This window comes from Heterodontus francisci, chromosome 4 (genome assembly GCF_036365525.1).
Source record: "Heterodontus francisci isolate sHetFra1 chromosome 4, sHetFra1.hap1, whole genome shotgun sequence".
In the NCBI taxonomy this organism is placed as follows: domain Eukaryota; kingdom Metazoa; phylum Chordata; class Chondrichthyes; order Heterodontiformes; family Heterodontidae; genus Heterodontus; species Heterodontus francisci.
In genome coordinates, this window is record NC_090374.1 from 92,032,233 (window position 1) to 92,038,232 (window position 6,000).

Consider the following 6,000-nt stretch of genomic DNA (forward strand, 5'->3'; position numbering starts at 1 on the left):
CAAACATTCTTTCTTACTTTCCTATTGCTGCCCCAACTTGTTGCTGCAATCTTCAACTAAGACTGCCTTTTTAAGGGCTGTGTTCTGATCTGCATGCTCTGTAGGAGATTACTCCTGTTTACATGGGGTTTAAGCCAATTGTTACTCCACGACAACTCATCATGTAGCATTTCTAAGCCAATGTTCTTATTGTTGGAGCTCTCTCATTCATTTTCCCATGTAGACACAAGATGAACTGGAATTACGCACCAGTTACATGACCTCATATTTCTACATTGGAGCAGGTTAACCCTTCATTATACTTAGGATGATGGCCCAGGAATTATAAGCATGAACTGCATCTGGCATTAAAAAGCCATAACCTGGAAAGATGGAGAATGAATGGGGGCAGTATTGATTACCTGAGACCTTTCCCCTTTTTCCACCCATCAGAATTTCCAGCCTATGCTGGAGCAGATGCATTATAGCATCCCCATAAATGTGTGGATCTGTTATGATGTAATGCAAATGAGGATATTATGTCATAACATTCCCGTGGCACAAGAAATGTCTGGGCATTTGTGCTGTCCAGCAGACCAATCGATTACAATGTGGAACTCAGTCTATTAAAGAAACGGGGACATTATTAAACATTTTTGAGGACTTCTAGATGGTCATAGGACCCATAAAGTCTGTCAGGGTGCCACAGCAATGTTCTAACCCAAGAGACATACCTCAGCAGTGCTATAAATGGATGAATATTGGCTGATAATATATCTATGTGGGAGACTCAATGAACTGGGATGGAGTCAAGAGCACAACTATTAAGCTGAAGAAGTTCTTCTCAGCAGTCCTTATGGTGGGATGAGAAGTAATATAGCGAGATGCATCATACCTAGCACAAAGGAAGATGGTTATAGTTGTTGGAGGCCAATCATTTCAGCCCCGGGTCTTTGCTGAAGGAGTTTCTCAGGACAGTTTTCTAGGCTGAACTATCTTCAGCTGCTTCATTAATGACCTTCCCTCCATTGTTACGACCAGGTGAAAAAGGGGTCTAAGGGTTCCCTTTCAGCCTTTGCCTGGTTTCACCATAACAGTGTTTAATTTATAAAACACTGTATTTTTAGCTCCCCCTCAGTGAATCCTTGTTCACTGCTCTCCAATTGTAAGGCAAAGAAATCAACCAGACAGGTTTTCTTAGATTTAAACAAGAAAGATGTAAGTTTATTAACCTTAAAACTCTAATTTGGTTAAAACTACTATGAATAAGTGACACGACCACGATAGCATGCATACAGAATAAATACACATGCAATAGAGACAAAAACGTAGAAAGAATAAAGGGGAAAAGTTTGAAGCAATGGCTGGGGTTTATTTACTGTCCTTTAAGTTCAATGTAGAGTCTTTGATTGCAAGTAAATCTTGTTTCATTGGGGCCCAGTGCATGCTTTCAAACTTGTTTCGATGTAGGAGTCTTCTCTCTTGAGGTTTAAGTGATTTCAGTGTATCTGGAAATACGTGAGAGAGAGAGAGAGCCAGGCAAGATAAAGACCCTTTCTTCAAGTTCAGTTGCAGTCTGACCCAAACTGTTCTGTGAGCAGTTCAAAAGGAAACCTGGGCCAGCAGGTTAGTCATGTGACTAGTTTTTTCTTTAACAAACTCTCCTGCATTTGTGGATTCCTTTCACCTTAGCAGACACCCGTAGTGGGACGTTGAGGGGGGGAATGGAATGCTGGCTTGTTCCACAATCAATGTATGTGATCAAAATCCATTTGGGTTCATTGGATCAGGGAGTTGTTCTATTGTCTCTCCAGACAACTGTCTCTTAGTATGAAAAAATGTTTCCAGCCACTGCTGAAACAAGTTATCTTTTCAGTCCAGCAACAGTTTAAAATTAATGTTCATATGACAATTAATAGGCCTCATTCTTGGCAGGTGGGGTCTTCATGACACCATCATAAGGTCTGAAGTGGGGATGTTCACTGTTGATTGCACAGTGTTCAGTTTCATTCACAACACCTCATATAATGAAGCTGTCCGTGCCCACATTCAGGTGTGGGCTGATAAGCAGCAGTAACATTCATGCCACACAAGTGCCAGGCAATGACCATCTCCAATAAGAGACTCTAAGCATTTCCCCTTGACATTCAATGGCATTACCATCGCCAAATCCCCCACAATCAACATCCTGAGGGTCACCATTAACTGAAAACTTAACTGGACTAGCCAATCAATACTGTGGATAAAAGAACAGGTCAGAGGCTGGGAATTCTGTGGTGAGTGACTCACCTCCTGACTCCCCAAAGCCTTGCCACCATCTACAAGGCACAAGTCAGAAGCGTGATGGAATACTTTTCACTTGCCTGGATGGATGCAGCTCCAACAATACTCAAGAAGCTCGACACCATCCAGGACAAAGCAGCCTACCTGATTGGCACCCCAACGACCACCTTAAATATTCACTCCCTCGACCACCAGCATATTGTGGCTGCAGCGTGTACCATCTGCAAGATACTGCAGCAAATTGGCAAGGCTCCTTTGACAGTACCTTCCAAACCTGTGACCTCTATCACCTAGAAGGGCAAGAGCAGAACACACATGGGAACACCACCTCCTGCAATTTCCCCTCCAAACCACACACCATCCTGACTTGGAAATATATCGCCATTTCTTCATCATCACTGGGTCAAAATCCTGGAACTCCCTCCCTAACAGCAATGTGGGAGTATCTTCACTACATGGACTGTAGCGGTTCAAAAAGGTGATTCACCACCACCTTCTCAAGGGCAATAAGGGATAAGCAATAAATGATAGCCTTGCCAGTGATACCCATGTCACATAACTGAATTTAAAAAAATGTTTCGAGCTTCTTGCATGTGGTTGCAGTTGTACACATTTAAGCAAGTGAGGAGTATCCCTTCACATGCCTGATTTGTGCCATGTAGGTAACAGAGAGGCTCAGAGGAGTCAGGAGGTGAGCAGCTTACTGTAGAATACAAGGTATGAAGAGGAAAGAAAGTTTTCCAAATAGCTGGGTCAGGTTGTTTTTTTCCAGGGAAGGTAACGCTAGTATTCCAGTTCATCCTCTTCATCTACATTACAGGATTTCTTAGTAGTGGAGGAAAATAATATTATCATTGGTCTGAGTTGTAAATATTTGTCATGAGCAGTGCAAGTTGTAAGACAGACAATATACAAATACAAAAACCTCAGGCTGCAAATTTTAATTTGCACCAAAGAATATCTCACAATGGAGTATTAAAATTAATATTAGTGCTCATTTACTCACATTATATGACTCCAAAATTAACCGATAAACTCCATTTATTACATTTGTTAACAGGATATGGGCAACACTGCCCATTCCTAGTTGCCTTGAAAAGGTATGGTGGCAATTGTTTTTAAAAGTAATGTGTTGCTAGGTCACTTCAGAAGGCATTAAGAATCAGGCATATGGTTCAGGATTAGAGACACAGATAAAACAGACCAGGATTAGTGGGTTTCCTTCCATGAAGGATATTAGGGAATCAGTTGGGTTTTGGTAGAACATCAGGCAATCAAGCAGCTTTCATGGTCATTTTTCCTTGCATTAAGCCACAAATCATTAAATTTATTAAATTCAATTCCGTGACTTGGCATGGTGGGGTTTGAAATTAGGATCTCTAGGTTCGTCGTTAAATAACCACTACACTTCCATACCACTCAAAATGAGGGTGAATTGCCTGTTCGAGAAGAGTTTCAATCAAAAGGATAAATCACTACTGCATCAATATAACTGTACACTAGATGGAGCACTCAGATGTATTCATGGATATAATTTTGATAATATTGCAAGTATCAGTTAATCACAAACATTTACCACTATAATAGCTATATGAAGTGTAGAGTGAAATTAGTTGTTTTATGCTAATTTACTTGCGTATGAAGTTTATATAGAGAGCAATATCAAAAACATCAAAGGAGAACCTTATACAACATCAGACAACCATTGGGTATGTTGGAACCCTGGCACCCAACTGAAAAGATTATGGCAATTTCCTCACATTAGACAGATATAGCTGGCATTGTTGTCCAAATACTATGAAATTAAAAATTATATTAAAATTCTGCACAACCAATTCTCCAATGCCTCACGGAAGTGGCAAAATTAATTTGGCTTTCTGAAGTATGTAATCCACCATGAAAATTATTAAATAATTAAAATTATGTAAATTACAGCTCAGCTCCTGTGGAATAAACAAAATATTTTCTCCCGAAATGTTGAATAATATTTTTATCCTAAGGTGGGATTAACCTGTGAGTACTTTTAGGCTATAGCTGCACTATAGTTTCTGATCTCAGATCAGTATCAATTAGCTGCCAACAGTATCTGATTTATTATTTGGCTGTAAATTTAACTGTGACATTAAAGAGAACTCGGGCATGCATGTTCACTGCTTTGCTCCTGGCCACTAAATTTTAAATATATGTATGAAAATATGCATGAAGACATTCACTATCTCAAAATATTTAAATAAACTTAAATTTATAAAATTAAGCAATAGATTCCCAGAGCACTTTTCATACTTGGCTTGACACTGCACTGGATAAATCAGACTACTGAAGCATTGTTTGTTCAAACAATTTCATTAATTACCCATAGGCAATCGGAGAGAACCCTAGGTTTTTTTCAAAGGGCAATTTCCCCCGAAGTCCAAATGTCATTAATGGAATGCATTTATGTATGTACTTCTATCACCTATAGAGTCCCATATATGATCCACAAGGGATTTTACTCAGTCAGAATTCAACTTGTAATTGACCATCAGCACAAAATCAGGTCTATGATTGCACACCATTGGCACATTAAAGCAACATTTCAGATGCCTTGATAGCTCAGAAAAGTATCTTTCAGTATAACCTAAACATAGGTACAAGTATTGTTGTGATGTATGCATTCTCTACAACCTCATTTTTTCAAGATGTATCTATGTGGAGCCCCCAAAGTAAGAGCTCTGTGAAGAGCAGGTGTGATCACTATGGAGCTCAGTAAGCATCTATTTGACAGGCTTTGGTGGGGGAACCATCTTCTAAGTATCCTTCTAAATACTTTACATTTAGAAACATAGAAAAAATACAGCACAGAAGGAGGCCATTCAGCCCATCGTGTCTGCGCCAGCCGAATAAGCTACCCACCCAAAGTAATCCCACCTTCCAGCACCTGGTCCATAGCCCGCAGGTTACAGCACCTTAGGTGCATGTCCAGGTACCTTTTAAAAGAATTGAGTGCCTTCATCACTGATCCTGGCAGTGAATTCTAGACAACCACCACTCTCTGGGTGAAAAAGTTTCTTCTCATGTCCCCTCTAATCTTTCTACCAATCACCTTAAATCTATGTCTCCTGGTAACCAATCTCCCTGCCAGGAGAAACAGGTCCTTTCTGTCTACTCTATCTAGGGCCCTCATAATTTTGTACATCTCAATCAAGTCACCCTCAGCCTCCTCAATTCCAGAGAAAACAACCCCAGCCTATCCAATCTTTCCTCATCGCTGCAACCTTCAAGCCCTGGCAACATTCTTGTAAATCTCCTCTGCACTCTCTCCAGAGCAATTATGTCCTTTCTGTAATGTGGTGACCAGAACCGCATGCAATACTCCAGCTGTGGCCTAACCAGTGCTCTATACAGCTCTATCTATCTGTCCTGCCGCCTTCAGGGACCTGTGGACATGCATTCCAAGGTCTCTCACTTCTTCTACCCCTCTCAATATCCTCCCATTTATTGTATATTCCATCGCTTTATTTGCCCTCCCCAAATGCATCACCTCACACTTCTCTTGATTGGATTCCATTTGCCACTTTTCCGCCCACTCAACCAAACCATTGATATCATTCTGGAGTCTACGACTCTCCTCCTCACTATTAACTACACAGCCAATTTTTGTGTCATCAGCAAATTTCCCAATCATGCCTCCCACATTTAAGTCCAAATCATTAATATATACCACAAACAGCAGGGGACCCAAAACTGAGCCCTGTTGAA